The sequence below is a fragment of the Scyliorhinus torazame genome, chromosome 17, assembly GCF_047496885.1.
Source record: "Scyliorhinus torazame isolate Kashiwa2021f chromosome 17, sScyTor2.1, whole genome shotgun sequence".
NCBI classification, from domain to species: Eukaryota; Metazoa; Chordata; class Chondrichthyes; order Carcharhiniformes; family Scyliorhinidae; genus Scyliorhinus; species Scyliorhinus torazame.
In genome coordinates, this window is record NC_092723.1 from 128,411,739 (window position 1) to 128,430,684 (window position 18,946).

Sequence of the window (18,946 nt, forward strand, 5' to 3'; positions counted from 1 at the left end):
AATAGGGTTTTTTTTGCTGAGCCCGAGGAGGAAGCTGTTTCTAGACAAACTATCAATCGATCTAGCTCGCAGTCTCCGGGAGATGTGTCCGCGATGAATCATACTTTATGAATTCAATTTATACCAAGAGAAATTTTCAATTTGAACGCTGGATCATTATGGGACAGTGCAAATTGTTTTTGCTCTATTATGCATCGGACGCCATCATTTTTCTTTCTAATTACGGAGGTGTCAGGTCGAGCTGTCATCCCGGCGCTGATTTTCAATTTAACTGATCATCATACATTCATTTTCCCATTTGATAAATCTGCTATCTAGACGAGGCGCCATGCCCTGAATATTAAGTTGCACACAGAAAGGCGCAGTAATGGGGAGTGTGCATGCAATAAGTGCAGATCACGGAGCTAATTTAGCACCTTGTGCGCTTCCATCTCGTTTTCTGATTTTCAAATCTCCGAGGACTGAGCTGAGCCCAAGGGCTGCAGTCTTCTCTCTCACAACCGGTTCCAAAACGGCTGGTTTGTATTACAGAATTTCCAAATTAGGATATCAAGCTTAATTAATGGTAATTGAGTTCTTCAGTACGTGTTATTTTTATTTAATAGAAACAAATTTGCACAATTAATTATGAACGTAATTTTCAAGAGCCCCATTTGCAACACATTTCCAAATTAGTTGAAGCAAATTAGACGCTTTTATTATTATTCGTCTCCCCCCCCCCCCTCCTCCCTCCCCACCCACCCCCATCCACCGCTCAAAGTGTTTACCGAAGAAGCATATTTTTTGTTTAGAACCCCTACATCCTTACAGAATGATGAATTGCTGGGATTCGGAAGGTGCAGTTTATTTTGTGATTTATTTTTAACCCGGGGTTGTACACGGCTCTGACAGTTTGGACAAATTAGCAATCCTTCGCAGCCGCCTCTAATGAGAGGGGTTTATCTCAGCGCCTCGCTGCTAGCGTGAAAAATTACCACGTACTCAATAAGAGGTGTCGGATCGATCGGAGAGCAGAGTGTAAATTACAAAAAAAAAAATCCTAACCACATTTAATCCGGAGACAAATTCATATAGATTAAAATAATACAACTGCAAATGGGTGCGAGACACTTCGACTCTACAGGAGCGAGAGTTTGAAGTCGAACCAAACTAACCAGCCTTTCCTGCTACTAACAAGATGTTGTTACCGAGCGGACCAAGGTTGCGGTGCTGTCCGCAATGCTTTTTTTCCCCCTCTCTAAATTTTTTAACACAAGTTTTAAAAAAAATTTAAGATCCAAATTGATTAAACTATTTAATTAGTCCTGAATACTTTTCGCAGTCTGATTTTAGATTGTCCCTCCTCACTTCAAAGCTTGTCTGGCGCGCACCTTGCCAGCCTAACGATAGATTCTTATTAAGAATATAATTTATTTGCACTGATATTGCGCACAGCTTCTGGGGAAAGTCTCCAAGGACTCTGGAAATGAACTGTACATTTAGTCTATAACAGCCCTGCTTATATTATAATGCAACTTCGGGCTGAGGGTCTGTCTGAAAGCTACACGAATTTACACATATTTTGGCAGAAATGTGAGATATTCGAGTAATTTTTTTTACACTGGATGTACATTGCCTATGAAAGTGCTTCTTTAAAAACCCGTACACTCCAGTTTGATAGGAAGTTACATTTAACACAAAAACTTGCGTGGAAATGTGTCAAACGGAGAAGCGATTAATCCAAACGATTTAAATTTGTAAACTGTAATTGATTCAATAATAAATTTAAAAGTGCCGTGTGTGAGTGTGAGTATATAATATATACATACATTTTACTCCAGTATCAGGGCGGAGACGGAAAGCTCCAAACGAGCCAGTCATTAAACTTACATTCAGGGTCCAGAAGGGACTGACCAGTTTTTAATTTCGCAATAAATTAAAAACCATCATCTCCTCCGATAGCCTTCTGGAGAGGTTAAGTTTGTATGATTTTCTTTTAAAAAAAAAAGAGAAATGCTGCTTTATTGAGGGGTAGGTTCCCATGTTATCCCGGATGAAATTCAGCACCCAAACTGCCTCCGGAATCCTGGAAATTTGTTTCGATTTTCCACACCTGATTCTCTGAATTTTAATCTCCACTTTCTCGGGTTGCAGCCACGGCCCTGGCTGTCCTTTGAAAATAGTGATTATTTATTTATTTCATGGGCGTTTGTTTGGCGGCGAATTTGTAGGCAAACATCATTTAGAGACTTCACGCTCACACATTCTTAACTATTAAACAAAGACGGGCAGGGAGAGTATTTGTTTTCATACATGCTGTAGGTTACTAGGAGATGGGGACACCTGGGGAACTCAGGGAATCGTCATAAAAACACCAATTAAACCGGAGACTGATCAATAGAACATCAGCAGGAGCAAGCCAATAATAAATGATTATGACTGGAAAATTAGCTCCCCTCGTAAAATAATGCAAATTTCCTCCCGGTTTGTGCTGCGCGCCAATAAGTAGTGTGGAGGTGAGGATTTACTTTTATTAAAAAAAACAGTTTTGTTTAAGCGTGCGAGTCGTTAACATTTATGAAGGTTATTGCGCGCATTAACATGATGATAAGGTTCGAGATAGGGAATGCTGGCAATAAACACGTTAGTTACACACACACACACATACACAGCTATGCGTTTATACAGAGAATAATAATTTAATAGCTGCTGCCGGGTACCACAGTCCATTTAAATAATTAGGCGCTGTCTCCCTGTGATAAAGGTTTATCTGGAATTTTGGTTAAGAGACTCTTTCTCTTTCAGACTTAAACTCGCTGCACTTATTAAATGTTTGAAGCCCAATGATCTTGCTCGTTTTCCTTCAGCTATTCTGCCTCTCTCAACGACTGCAGGCATCCAAATTGTTTTTTTCTGTACATTTCACAGTTAGTAATAGAGAGAGGGAAAAAAATAACTTTTCGGTGTTGGAAAGCAAACGCTTGAAAGTAATGTGGAGGAAATGCACAGATCGAACGTATTAAATCGGGCAGTGCTGTGTTACACACAGCCAGGTTTTTCGCTTGTCATCCCGCTTGTTGGAAATGAATCAAATCTAATTGCGTTTTAAATGTAATCTTTTCCAATTATAACTCACTTTGAAGGCTTAAATAAAGAAGCGGAAGTTGAGGAGGAATTCAAGTCATGCGCTGGCTCCTTCAGTACATTGGATTTGGGAAGGATGGCACAGGTGACTGGTTGGCTCACTGAGACGGGAATATGTATCAACATATACACAATAGAATCATGTATTGTCTTAAACTACAATGAGCATATTTACAATGACACTCTAATAAATACGATTTTAAGAAAGAACGGCGTTGAAAATAGTTCAATATATTGTCTTTCCATTTCCAGTAACGGATTCCAAAATCTACGTAAAGCATATTTAGCTCGCGAGAATGTCCAGTCCAGGATTCCCAGTGATTGAATAGGAGAATCGACATGTGAAAAGGTGATTGCCCATGGCCGGGCCCATTCCGCTCTGCGGCAGCAACACAGCGCAGTCAGTGCATTTCCCCTAGTTCCCACTAATTATCACCTTATGGAACGTGTTTCATTAAGGAAGTCTGTTTTTAGTTAATTGTCAGTCTGCTGACCAAAAATAATAATCATTGTGATCTGACCCTGACTGAATGACAGTAAAAGCCATTATATATCCCTCCTCTCAGCCACATTCTCCCTCTGTTTTTATACAATAACCAGATTTGTTCCGCTTTAAACTTGCTCCTAGTGCAAAGAGGACATTACCGTGACAGGAGGATCAGCGCAAATATTTATTCCCCCAATCCCGCCTTTCCTGAACGCAATTTTATAATCGTTCAAATACACCACCCACCCCCACCACCACCACCCATATTGCTACCAGCAAATGGGCATTAAAGGATATTCCATTTATATTCTACATATTGCAAATGTGTAGTGGTTCTCTTAATTTCTCTCGATCCTTTTTCCTCTCAACGGTATTCCTGCGGCACTTTGGATCCCTCCTGAACCTCCAGAGCTGGGCAGTCCCGGGTTGGCGCTGAATTGACTCAGTAATGGGCTGGGTGCTGAGGCCACCCGCTGTAAAATGGGGTATAAAGATTTGCTGCGCTGTCTGATCCAGTGCTTGTTATACTGAGTGTCGGTGATTTTGTGGGTATGAAGTTTGGTGCAGTTTGTTGGGGTTAAGGGCTTCTTGTCAGCCAGTTTCGTAGTAACTGAGGAGGGTAGGGGTGAGGGCGGGATGGTTTCGATGCCTGGGCGCATTGTTGGATGGTGGGTAGGTTACCTGGATTATATGCCTTATTTCTGGAGGTTGAGGTGAGACACTTCGTGACAGTCTATTTGTGAGTTACTATTCGGTCCACTGGTCGGAATGGGTTCAAATTATTTGGCATTGCTTTGTTCAGGTGCTTTGTTCGAAAAGATTGCTTGGGGTCAGCAGCTGGTTGGGTTTACACACTATATCCATTGAGCAATATCCATCTGGGAATAGTTTTGGATTGTATTCACTTTGATACGATAGCATAGGTTCGGATAATTTGGCCCAGAATTTAGCTGCTTCGGCTATGGGGGTTCAACGTTAATCCAGCGTTGAACTACTTTGAGACATTTCAGTGGCACATGTTTGATGCGGATGGGCTGACACGATGTTAAATTACACCCAAGAGATTATCGATCACAAAAAATGGTATATTGTTGGACTGAGTTTGAACAGTTTGATTTAAGACCCCAATGAACCCACATTCAACTGACTAGATTTTTTGCAGAATACGGATTCGGGCCCCTTTTGTTTAGTCAGATTGGGTTCAATAGTTTGCACCTTAATACATTATTTTGTGGGTTCGGTGGTTTAATACAATTGTATATTGGGGGTGTACGATTGTAAGGGATTGGCGAGTAAGGCTGGTGGTTGGAATTGAAGATTAGGGATATGATTCAGTAGTTAGTATAAGGATCAGAGTCAATGCCTTGGATTAGAATCAAAGATTGGGTTTTATGATTAGAGGGACGGATTAGGGTTAACGGTGAGCATTGGGTTCAATGGTTAGAATTAGGATGAGTGTTAAGGTTTTATTCGTAGCGGTTAGGGTTAGAGAGCATCACTAATGATGTCATTATTATTAGATGTGTCCTTTTCCATTTCACGTCTTTTTTTTTAAACTTGTCACAGAGCAGATATATGAATTCTTCATTCAAGCAATCTCCTTTCTGGTGCAGACAGATTTGAAATCTTCTTTCACATTTCTATATTGTCTACGAAAAAACCCTGATACGAGAATAGACCGGTCCAGGGGTGGAACTGGTACAACTGATCATCAGCCTACCTGAAAATACCACATCGCCAGTTCTGACCTGTCACAACCTGATTCCTCATGTGCTTGGCTTTCTGGAGCTGGTGACCATTCCACACCCTGAGATACGCTCATTCCCATGTTGTAGTTTCAATGCAGCCTCTCTCTGAATTTTGTGTCTCGGTGTAAGTGTAAAAGAAAATGTAGAACACGGGGGCCAGGATAAAGGACCGATCATTTAGGATTGAGATGGGGAGATATTACCTCACTGGAAGTGTTGTGAATCTTTGGGATTCTGCATCCCGAGAGGGTTGTGGATGCTCCATTTCTGGGTAGTTTAAGGCGGAGGCGGACAACCCTGGGCCTGTCAGGAAATCACTGGATAGGCGGAGACAGAAAATGCCACGATCGTATTGACTGGCAGCAGGCCTAAGGGGGACTATGGTCCACTTCTGCTCCTAATTCTTGTACTGAAGAATATGTGAGTGTGTGGGGTGGGGTGGAGGTGGAGGGGGGAAGTGGAGGGGGGAAGGGGGGGGGGGGTGCCCCATTGCAGTGTCGGTGAAGCTGACTGAGGAGTTGACGCAAACTGGACACTCACATTGCAACCTCACAAGTCCAAGTGGCGGGGGAAACGTGAGGAGAAGCGAGATTCTGGTAGGAGGATGTCACCTAGGGCGAGGCAGAGGTGTTGAGTCCTCATACCCAACACATTTGCCGGTGTATATTGGCTTAGCTGGTTTGTTTAGTATACTAACGAGTAGTTTATCGAGGTTAGATAGTTTGTTAGTTAGATAGATGCTGAATATTGCTGTTGGTTGGTTTGTTAATTTAATGTGGTGCATTTAGGGTAGATCGTTTTGGTAGTTAAGTGGGTTAGATGGTCTGCTGATTAGTACTGTGTGTTGGAGTGGACGGTTCGGCGGTTTAATACAATATGTTGAGGGTTAAAAGATTTGATACATTACAATTGTGATAGCTGTTTGGGTAGTTCCATACGGTGTACTGGGATCAGATGATTTGGGAGGAGGTCAGGTTTAATGATCAATGATTGAGGTTGGCGCTGATGGCGTTAGTGAGGTCCGTCCTGTGGCTCAGGAAACGACCCCGGGGTTTTAAATCTGATTCAAAGACAACTAAATCCATCAAGGAAAACTCCTCACATACTTGGACTAACCACACCACATTCTTTGTCAGCAGAATAGATGCCATTGGTGCTGTCAGTTCCACACACACAGTATTACGAGGGAGTCGCTGGGTAGAAGTTTCCTGTGAGCAGAGTTAGGAGGGAGATACATCTCTGCGACCCAGCAGCCGTTTCCAAGCAACCTTCCAGGCGCACTTTCACCCCTATAGCGTCCAGACTCAGATTAGCCAAGGTTACACAGGAAGGTACAAATGCTTTGGCCCAGCTGAAAGGGAGCACTTTGGTTACACGCGGGCTGTGGTCGGCTGATTCCAATCTCTCGGTTCATTTGGGACCCCAGACAAATCGCAACACTTGAGAAGGTGTGGCGGATCTGGACAAAGGGCGGATATCCGCCGTGTGGCCCCAATGTGGACGGATCGTTGCACACATCAGTCCAACATGGAGAGGGGGAGAGAAACACATAGGGTGGCAGGGACTGATTACCAGGGCGGAGGACACCAGAAGAATGAGGGAGGGAAGGACAGGGTCGTTTGTTTAAATTAAACACACCAGCTGACTGGAGAACGATGTAAACACTGAAAGAGCAGAGTATATAAAGGATAGAATAAAGTTCAGTGAAATGAAACCCAGACTGGGAGAGACAGCGAGACGTGTGCATATCATTGGTAGCTGCATCAGAACAAGGCTGGAGTCAGGTAGCAGCAACTCAGAGGAATGTTCTCCATTGTAACCTTGCACCAAGATTCAGAGCCATTACTGGGCTGTGTTAGATTAATGCCCGTTCTGCGTTCAATGCGGATGTTAAATCTCTAACTAAATTCACCCCCTCTATCCCACTGCTTCATCCTCTGTCCCACTCTCCTATCCTCTGCTATCCATAGTTACTCCTCCCTTCGCTTCACCCCCGCCCCACTTGTTCCCTCCTCAGTTTTGCGTCTTCTCATTTTCTCCTCTTCCTCACTCCCCCTCTCCCTCCCTCCTCTCGAATTTCTCAGCTTCTATCTTTTCCCTTCCCCTCACTTTCTTACCCACGTTAATTCCTCCCATTCTCTCTCTCCCCATGTGCAGTTTGCTCCTATCCTTCATCTCACCCCCTCCCCACCTCTCACTCCTCTCCCCTCCCCCTCTGTCTTCAGTCAATTTATGCCTCAAGGGGGCTCCAATTCATTACAAGGACGGATCATAAAGTTTAACATTTGAGAAGGAACTTCCTAAGTGAGGAATGATGAGGTTTGAAAGCGGAGATAGAAAGTTAATTAAAAGATTGGCGAGACCTTTAACCTGGCTGTTGGGTGTTGCCAGTGAGACGAGCAGCATTTTGATCAATTCTCTTTTTAAAAAAAAAAATCAAGATTCAATTAAACGAAAGGACGACGAAGACAGCATTTAAAAAAAAAGAAATGTCCATTTGTTGATCGTTTTGCATGTTGAATATATTTGCCACAGTGACTTTCAGCTCTGGCTGTGGGCTGGAGAGATTCCAGTTTGTTTTCTTTCTACAGGAGCTGGGGTCAGTTGGGTGCAGGTCTTCAGATTAGAGAGCATTTGTTCATCTTCCTGCCTGCCTCCTGTTCCCAAGGAATCGGAGAGCTGAAGTTAATGTATCGTGAAGTGTGAAAACTTCCTGTCGCGGGAGGAGATGGATGGGGATTCCAGATGTGAGGGCGAGAGCTTTGCGTTACCTCTCTCTCTCTCTCTCTCGTCCACTTTACTCTCTCTGTCTCCTGCTCTTTCCTCTCTCACCTACATTTCTCTGATTAGGATCCCACCTTTCCTTTTCTCTTTCAGTTATTTTTCTCTTTCTCACTCCATATCCATCCTTTTAAAACAAGTCACAATTTCGTCCCTGTATTTCTCTCTCTCGCCGTTTACTTATTCAAAGTGTCGCTCAGTTTCGTTCCTCTGTTTGTCCCAGTAACGTTTCCGAGTCTCTGGTTTAGTTTATCTTCGCTTTCAGTTTAGTTTTCATTTACATCCTAGTTTAGTATCTGCACCGTTTTTGTACGACATTTTAGTTTCTGTTTCTTAACCATTCAATTCAGTGTTGTTTCGCTGTTAGAGTTTAGCTCCTGCATTTCTCAGTAAGTTACCGTATCGCTCACCCGGGATCATTTCTGTGAGATATCTGACAGTTTCGATTCTGTGTCTCTCACAGTTTCGATTCTGTATCCCACACAATTTAGATTCTGTATCATTCACAGTTTCGATTCTGATCCCACACAATTTAGATTCTGATCCCATACAATTTAGATTCTGATCCCACACAATTTAGATTCTGATCCCACACAATTTAGATTCTGTATCCCACACAATTTAGATTCTGATCCCACACAATTTAGATTCTGTATCTCTCACAGTTTCGATTCTGTATCCCACACAATTTAGATTCTGTATCTCTCATGGTTCCAACTCTATGTTTCTAACAGTATAATTTCTGTATTTCTCACAGTTTAATTTTAGTGGGTGGATTCTCCATTGGCTGATGCTGAACTAGGGAAAGGCGATTGGCGGAGAATCCGTCCTGAGGCCAAAATCGTGGCGCACTGAGTGCCTGCCAGAATACCGTGCTCCGGATCCTCGACAGCGATGTCAATGTGTTCTACTCCGCATGTACAGTAAACAGCATTCACATATCATTAACGGGCTCGACCCGGTATTCTCCGGGGCCTCCGCAATGCTCCCCCTCCACTGGGAGGTGTTACTGATGGAGTGTTTCACTGAAGGTTTTAAAAATTGGCAAGCAGGCGCCGTGGCCGATGAGGGGGAGAGAAGAGGTAGGACTGCAGAGGCAGGACTGTACGCTGTAGGACCTGCCACCGGCTGGGCCGGCTGGGGGGGAGATGTATGCCAGGCTCAGGGGGGGTCAGCGGGGGGGGGGGGGTGACCAGGGGATGGGCCGTGGGGTTGGGGTGTGACTCCCCATGCATCCGGGGCCATGGATCGCCATTGCCAAGGCAGCCATCTTGCTGCATTACCCACTGACCACCCAACATGGCCTGTGGTTGTGCAGAGTGACACTGGCCATATGGGTGTACCCACCTCACCATCCCCCACACCCCATCCCTCACCCACCACCCCCGCACACCACTCCCCACTCTCCACCACTGCATTCCACCCCGTACTCTCCACCCCACCAACCCTCCCCCACCAAGCGGCCACCAACCACCAATGGGGCAGCACGCGGCCAAACCAAGGGCAACACCTACAGGAGGAGGCCGGACGGGAGCTGCGGAGTGTACCACTGGCAATGGTAGGGATGGATGTCATGGCCAGAGGACACCACAGTGCTGGGCAGTGATGGGGCCAGGGGTGTGAAGGGCAGAGTGCCGGCGGAATTGCTGGCTTTGGGTGTGGTGATGGGAGGAGGGGGAGATGCGGGGGCAGGGTCTTCAGTGCAGACCAGGGCCACTGTGTAGCCTATTGGGCTGTGCTGGGCACGGGGGTATGCACCATGCTAACATGTCTGATTTTCACCCCCTACAGACAATGGACTTTGGAATCCAACCAGAAATGGTGGCCTTCATCCTAGTCACACAGCCCTGGGGGATGCACTGTGGCTGTACGAGCTGGAGCTGCTCGAGGGGGACCCTGCAGCAGCGGAACCTGCCCCAGAGGATCAGGAGGCAGCCGAGGAGAATGGGGAGCCGGTGGCCCAACAGGCCATGGAGGAGGTGGGAAGGAGGCACTGTATCAAGCCTTGTGTATAGTGGCAGCACCTGCCATTTGAGAACCTTCCGGACCGGGCATGCCGTCTGAGACGTCAGCTGAGCAGCGGGACAGTGCAACATACCTGCCGGATCATTACACTCCCCCCACACACTCATCCCAACCAACACAGATATGCAAACGGTGTCCACTGTACATGCATTCTGGAACGCATTGACACCACTGTTGAGGTGCTGGAGAATTGCAATTTGGTGTCAAATCAGCATCTGCTGCGATTTTGGAGTTGGAAGCGATTCTCCACCCAATCACCTTACCCAATTGTGGCATCGGCTAATAGAGAATCTTGCCCAGTACCTCCCACAGTTTAGTTTGTGGATCGCTCAGTTTTAATTCTGTATCTCTCACAGTTTAGTGTCTGCATCTCTCACAGTTTCAATTCTGTATCTTTTGCAGTTTAGTTTCTGTATATCTCACAATTTAGTTTCTGTATTGCTCACAGTTCAGTTTCTGTATCTTACAGTTTAGTGTCTGTATCTCTCACAGTTTCAATTCTGTATCTCTCACAGTTTAGTGTCTACATCTCTGACACTTTTGATTCTGTACCTCTCACAGTTTTGTTTCTGTATCACTCACAGTTCAGTTTATGTGTTTTACAGTTTAGTGTCTGTATCTTTCACAGTTTCAATCCTGTATCTCTGACAGTTTAGTTTCTGTACATCTCGCAGTTTAGTTTCTGAATCACTCACAGTTCAGTTTATGTGTTTTACAGTTTAGTGTCTGTATCTCTCACAGTTTCAGTCCTGTATATTTCACAGTTTAGTTTCTGTATATCTCACAGTTTAGTTTCTGTATCGCTCACAATTCAGTTTTTGTGTTTTGCAGTTTAGTTTCTGTATCTCTCACAATTCCAATTCTGTATCTCTCACAGTTTAGTGTCTACATCTCTCACAGTTTTGATGCTGTATCTCTCACAGTTTAGTTTCTCATCACTCCCAGTTTCAATTCTGCAACTCTCACAGTTTAGTTTTGGTATTGCTCATACTTTCAATCCTGTGCATCTCAGTTTAGTTTCTGTATCTCTCACAGTTTAGATCTGTATTGCACATAGTTTAGTTTTGGTACATATCACAATTTTGATTCTGTATCTCTCACAGATTCGATACTGTATCTCTCACCAGTTTCAATTCTGTATCTCAGTTTAGTTTCCATATCTCTCTCAGTTTAGTGTCTACATCTCTCACAATTATGATTCTGTATCTCACACAGTTTAGTTTATGTGCTGCTCGCAGTTTCAATTCTGTATCTCTCATTTTAGTTTCTCTATCACTTGCAATTCAATTCTGTATCTCTGTACCGATACTGTTTAGTTTCGGTATGGCTCATAGTGGCAATTTTGTATCTCTCAGTTTAGTTTCTGTATCTCTCACAGTTTAGTGTCTGTATCTCTCATAGTTTCCTTCTTGTATCTCACAGTTTAGTGTCAGTACCTCATAGTTTAATGTCTGTACCTCACAGTTTAGTTTCGTATCTCTCACAGTTCAGATTCTGTATCTCTCACAGTTTCAATTCTATATCACAGTTAAGTTTCTGTATGTCTCACAGTTTAGTTTCTGTATCTTACAGTTTAGTTTATGTAGCTCTCAGTGTTTCAATTCTGTATCTCTGTTTAGTTTCAGTATTGCTCATAGTTTCGATGCTGTATCTCTCACAGTTTAGTTTCTGTATCCCTTACAGTTTCAATTCTGTATACGTCACAGTTTAGTTTTAGTATTGCTCATACTTTCAGTCCTGTACATCTCAGTTTAGTTTCTGTATCTTGCATAGTTTAGTTTCTGTATTGCACAGTTTAGTTTCCATATATCTCACAATTTTGATTCTGTATATGTCACTGTTCAGTTTCAGTATCACTCATACTTTCAGTTCTGTACTTCTCAGTTTAGTTTCTGTATCTCGCACAGTTTAGTTTCTGTATTGCGCAGTTTAGTTTCCCTATATCTCACAGTTTTGATGCTGTATCTCTCACAGTTTAGTTTCTCATCACTCCCAGTTTCAATTCTACAACTCTCACAGTTTAGTTTTGGTATTGCTCATACTTTCAATCCTGTACATCTCAGTTTAGTTTCTGTATCTCTCACAGTTTAGATCTGTATTGCACATAATTTAGTTTTGGTACATATCGCAATTTTGATTCTGTATCTCTCACAGATTCGATAATGTGTCTCTCACAGTTTCAATTCTGTATCTCAGTTTTGTTTCCATATCTCTCTCAGTTTAGTGTCTACATCTCTCACAATTTTGATTCTGTATCTCTCACAGTTTAGTTTATGTGTTGCTCGCAGTTTCAATTCTGTATCTCTCATTTTAGTTTCTCTATCGCTTGCAGTTCGATTCTGTATCTCTATCCCGATACTGTTTAGTTTCGGTATTGCTCATAGTGTCAATTCTGTATCTCTCGGAACTATCTACTCATAGTTTAGTTTCCATATCTCTCACAATTTCAATTCTGTATCTCAGTTTAGTATCTGTATCTCTCAGTTTAGTGTCTGTATCTCTCATAGTTTCCTTCTTGTATCTCACAGTCTAGTGTCAGTACCTCATAGTTTAATGTCTGTACCTCACAGTTTAGTTTCTGTATCTCACAGTTTAGTTTCTGTATCTCTCACAGTTCAGATTCTGTATCTCTCACAGTTTCAATTCTATATCACAGTTAAGTTTCTGTATGTCTCACAGTTTAATTTCTGTATCTTACAGTTTAGTTTATGTAGCTCTCAGTGTTTCAATTCCGTATCTTTGTTTAGTTTCAGCATTGCTCATAGTTTCAATGCTGTATCTATCACAGTTTAGTTTCTGTATCCCTTACAGTTTCAATTCTCTACACCTCAGTTTAGTTTTAGTATTGCTCATACTTTCAGTCCTGTCCTTCTCAGTTTAGTTTCTGTATCTCGCATAGTTTAGTTTCTGTATTGCGCAGTTTAATTTCCATATATCTCACAATTTTGATTCTGTATATCTCACAGTTTAGTTTCAGTATCGCTCATACTTTCAGTTCTGTACTTCTCAGTTTAGTTTCTGTATATCGCACAGTTTAGTTTTTGTATTGCACATAGTTTACATTCCACACATCTCACAGTTTTGATTCTGTATATCTCACAGTATAGTTTTGGTATTGCTCATACTTTCAGTCCTGTACCTCTCAGTTTAGTTTCTGTATATCTCACAGTTTAGTTTTGGTATTGCTCATACTTTCAGTCCGGTACTTCTCAGTGTAGTTTCTGTATCTCACACAGTTTAGTTTCTGTCTTGCACATAGTTTACTTTCCATATCTCCAACAATTTTGATTCTGTATTGCTCATACTTTCAGTCCTGTACCTCTCAATTTAGTTTCTGTATATCTCACTGTTTAGTTTTGGTATTGCTCATATTTTCAGTCCTGTACCTCTTAGTTTAGTTTCTGTATCTCTCATAGTTTAGTTTCTGTTTTGCGCACAGTTTAGTTTCCATATCTCTCTCAGTTTAGTGTCCACCTCTCACTGTCTTAGAATCTGTATCTCTCACAGATTAGTTTCTGTATCGCTCACAATTTCAATTATGTATCTCACAGTTTAGTTTCGATACTGCTCATGCTTTCAGTCCTGTACCCCTCAGTTTAGTTTCTGTATATCTCACGGTTTAGTTTTGGTATTGCTCATACTTTCAGTCCTGTACCTCTCAATTTAGTTTCTGTATCTCGCACAGTTTAGTTTCTGTATTGAGCACAGTTTAGTTTCCATATCTCTCACAATTTTGATTCTGTATATCTCAGTTTAGTTTCTGTATCTCTTACTGTTTCATTCCCATATCTCTCTCAGTTTAGTTTCTGTACCTCTCACTGGTTAGATTCAGTATTTCTCACAGTTTAGTTCCCATATACATCACAACTTAGTTTCCATATCTCTCACAGTTTAGGTTCAGTATCTCTCATAGTTTAGTTTCAGTATTTCTCAATATAGTTTCTGCATCTCTCATAGTTTAGTTTCGTATCGCTCATAATTTCAATTCTGTAGGTATAATTGTTATAACTTGGACCCTGTCAATGATGGAACCATATATGGTTTGGGAACCCAGTTGATTAATTGCCAGGATTTTCCCAGGCTCTGAATCACATCATTACCATTTCACCTGCTAGGTCCTAACCAATTAGAGAGGGTGGGGAGTGACACATCCGTTCTGCTAAATTATAGATTTCCATCTAAATGGACCATGACCCAGGCGTTGCCAGCAGTTGGATTTTTTAGGCTGAAGCAACCACAGAAATTGAGAAGGCGACATGGGGATATTGCCCCTGGGTCTCTCACTCTGACTTGCAGGTTTTGCCGTGAAATCTAAGGGGCTATAATGAAGTGAACTCACTATGAGGTGAACAGCTATTGAGCTGAGTGTGAGTTGGAGAGACTCTTGCCCTTTGGGATGAGGATTTTCTGTACAGTGTATTCATAACATATGCACACTCCAAAGGAGCGTGAGGTTCAGGAAAGGGAGGGCTTGAACGATAAGGAGCCCAGTAGTGGGGATTTAGGAGAGGTTGAGCAGAATGGAACTGATGTAGCGATCGGGGTCTCTGATTAGAGCGATAAACAGCAACCTCTGCAACCAAGAAGGAGAATTCCAATGGTTGCGTTGCTTACCTGGTGTCAGTTAGCTCTCAGAGGCTGAGGAGGAACTTGGAAAAGGAAGGTGGTAAAACCCATCATCATGGCCCATGTTGGAAAAAAAATGACGCAGCAAGGAATAGGGAGAAGGTCCTCCTGAAAGTGCATCGTGGGTTAAGTGATGAATCAAATAAGTAGCACAAAGTCAAACTCAACTGAGTACTGCAAGGCAGAGTGCCTAACTTGTGGAATTTGGTAAGTGAGGGAGTTCAGCACAACGAGGGAGGGGGTTCTGTTCTGGTCTTTTACAAAACAAGGAGTGGTCCAAGGGTGGGAATGAGAGACAGCAAGACCTGGGAGCTGCAGCTCAGAGGCATTAATTAGGTCAGCAGGTAAGTGATAGTTGGTGAGTTTTAAGATTTTATCCCTCTAAATGGGGGTCGTAATTTAACCTGGTACTGTGGAAATGTAAGTGCTGTATTAAATGTATACCTTAACTAGTTTAAGTACTAAATGTCACAATAAATAATCATTGAGTGATATTTCTTTTAAAAAAAAATTTAGAGTACCCAATTCATTTTTTCCAATTAAGGGGCAATTTAGCGTGGCCAATCCGCCTACCCTGCACATCTTTGGGTTGTGGGGTGAAACCCACGCAGACACGGGGAGAATGTGCAAACTCCACACGGACAGTGACCCAGAGCCGGGATCGAACCTGGGACCTCGGCGCAGTGAGCCGGCAATGTGCTGCCCGAGTGATATTTCTAAATTTTTTCTTTGAAATTATATTTCTTCAGGACATTTTCATTTTATATACAAAACACAACAAACACTCAATCCAACATTATACAATTCTCGTTATAAACACCCCACCTTCTATACCACCTCAAATGCCCCATTTTGTAATTGTAAAATAAAACCATCCCCCTAAGTCTTAAAGAAGGAGATGAACAGCCTCCACATTGAGTGGAACCCCTCCTCCAACCCCCTAATGGCAAACATTATCTTTACCAATTGTAAAAATTCCAACAAGCACAGGGCTAAATCACTGGCTTTGAAAGCAGACAAAGGCAGGCCAGCAGCACGGTTCAATTCCCGTACCAACCTCCCCGAACAGGCGCCGGAATGTGGCAACTAGGGGCTTTTCACAGTAACTTCATTTGAAGCCTACTTGTGACAATAAGCGATTTTAATTTCATTTCATTTTCATTTCACCCACTCCACTGCTCCGGAGCCCACCACCCGAATAAAATCCTCCTCCGGGCTAGCAGGGAGGTAAGAGCCAACACATCAGCCCTTCTCCCCTCCTGCACTCTCGGATCTTCCAATACCCCAACTATTGCCACCCACCGGCTCAGGGCCACCTTTACCCCTAAAATCTCTGACATTATCCCTGAAAAAGACTCCAAAATCCGGCCAATTTCAGGCAAGACCAGAACATGTATGTGTGGTTCACCAACCTCGTTTTTAAAAAAAATAATTTTTATTAAAGGTTTTGATAAAATATCAATAACAAAATGAGAAAGAAAAACGAACCCAACAAAACACAATCTAAAAAAGCAACCCCCCAAACCCCTCCCCCCGTACATAAATAATAAATTAACATTAACACCCCGACGTAACACAACAGGTGTATACACCCCCTCAGACCCTCCAGTGTAAATAACATAAACAAAAATAAAGTAAACCCCCCCCCCCCCACCGAGCTGCTGCTGCCATTGACCAATGTCTATCGTTCTGCCAGAAAGTCTAAGAACGGTTGCCATCGCCTAAAGAACCCTTGTACTGACCCTCTCAAGGCGAATTTCACCCTCCAATTTAATGAACCCTGCCATATCGCTGATCCAGGATTCCACGCTTGGGGGCCTCGTATCTTTCCACTGAAGGAGAATCCTTCGCCGGGCTACCAGGGACGCAAAGGCCAGAATTACGGCCTCTTTCGCCTCCTGCACTCCCGGCTCCTCTGCAACCCCAAATATTGCGAGCCCCCAGCCCGGTTTGACCCTGGATCCTACCACCCTCAACACCGTCCTCGCTACGCCCTTCCAAAATTCCTCCAGCGCTGGGCATGCCCAGAAAATATGGGTGTGAGTTGCTGGGCTCCCTGAGCACCTAACACACCTGTCCTCACCCCCAAAGAACCAGCTCATCCTTGTCCCGGTCATGTGTGCCCTGTGCAGCACCTAAAACTGTATGAGGCTGAGCCTCGCGCACAAAGAGGAAGAGTTCACCCTCCCTAGGGCATCTGCCCACGTCCCCTCTTCATTCTCCTCTCCCAACTCCTCCTCCCAATTACCTTTCAACTCCACCACTGAAACCTCCTCGTCCTCCTGCATCACCTCGTAAGTTTCCGAGATCTTCCCCACTCTCACCCAGCCCCCCGAGAGCACCCTGTCCTGTACTGTGTGTGGCAGTAGCCGTGGGAATTCCACCACCTGCCGTCTGGCAAACGCCCTTACCTGTAAGTACCTGAAGGTGTTCCCCGGGGGTAGCCCGTACTTCTCCTCCAGCTCACCCGAGCTCGCGAACTTCCCGTCCACAAACAGGTCCCCCAACTTTCGTATCCCTGCCCTGTGCCACCCCAAAAACTCTCCACCTGTTCTTCCTGGGGTGAACCGGTGGTTCCCCCGTAATGGGGTCCACGCCGAGGCCCCAACTTCCCCCCCTATGCCGCCTCCACTGCCCCCAAAGTTTGAGGGCCGCCACCACCACCGGGCTCGTGGTATACCTCCTTGGAGGGAGCGGCAGCGGCGCCGTTGCCAGCGCCCCCAGATTCGTACCCACACAGGACGCCGTCTCCAGCCTCTTCCATGCAGCCCCCTCCTCCTCCATCACCCACTTGCACACCATCGTCGCATTGGCGGCCCAGTAGTACCCACAGAGGTTGGGCAGCGTCAGCCCCCCCCTATCTCTACTCCGCTCCAGGAACACCCTTCTCACCCTCGGAGTCCCTCGCGCCCACACAAACCCCATTATACTTCTGTTAACCCACCTGAAAAAAGCCTTCGGGATAAACACGGGGAGGCACTGGAACAGGAACAAAAACCTTGGGAGCACCGTCATTTTGATTGACTGCACCCTACCCGCCAAGGACAACGGCAACGCGTCCCACCTCTTGAACTCCTCCTCCATTTGCTCCACCAGCCTTGTAAAGTTAAGCCTGTGCAGGGCCCCCCAGCTCCTGGCCACCTGGACCCCCAAGTATCTGAAGCTCCTCTCCGCCCTTTTTAGTGGGAGCTCGCCAATCCCCCTCTCCTGGTCCCCTAGCTGAGCTACAGACAGCTCACTCTTCCCCATATTGAGCTTGTACCCCGAAAAGTCCCCGAATTCCCTAAAGATCCTCATTACCTCTGGCATTCCTCCCACCGGGTCCGCCACATACAGCAGCAGGTCGTCTGCATAAAGCAACCCCCTATGCTCCTCCCCACCCTGCACCAACCCCCTCCAGTTCCTCGAGTCTCTCAATGCCATAGCCAGGGGTTCAATCGCCAGTGCGAAGAGCAGGGGGGATAGGGGACACCTCTGTCTCGTCCCTCGGTGCAACCAAAAGTACTTGGACCTCCTTCTATTTGTGGCCACACTCGCCACCGGGACCTCATACAACAGCCTCACCCACCTGACAAACCCCTCCCCAAACCCGAACCTCTTCAGCACCTCCCACAGCATGATAACGTTCAAAAGCCTCCGCACATTCGCGTTCAACTGTCTCCCCTTCACAAACCCCGTCTGGTCTTCATGGATGATCTGCGGCACACAATCCTCAATCCTCGTGGCTAAGACCTCCACCAGCACCTTGGCATCTACATTTAGCAAGGGAATCTGTCTGTAAGACCCACATTGCAGGGGATCCTTGTCCCGCTTCAGGATCAAGGAGATCAGTGCCCGGGACATCGTCGGGTGTAAAGCCCCCCCCCCTTGCCTCATTAAAGGTCCTAACTAACAGCGGGCCCAACAGGTCCACATATTTTTTGTAGAACTCGACCGGGAAACCGTCCGGCCCCGGTGCCTTCCCCGCCTGTATGCTTCCTATCCCTTTGATCAGCTCCTCCAGCCCAATCGGGGCCCCCAGTCCCTCCACCAGTCCCTCTTCTACCTTTGGAAACCTCAATTGGTCCAGGAAACGGCCCATCCCTCCCTCCTCCCGTGGGGGCTAGGATCGGTACAATTCCTCGTAGAAGTCCCTGAAGACCCCATTGATGCCAAC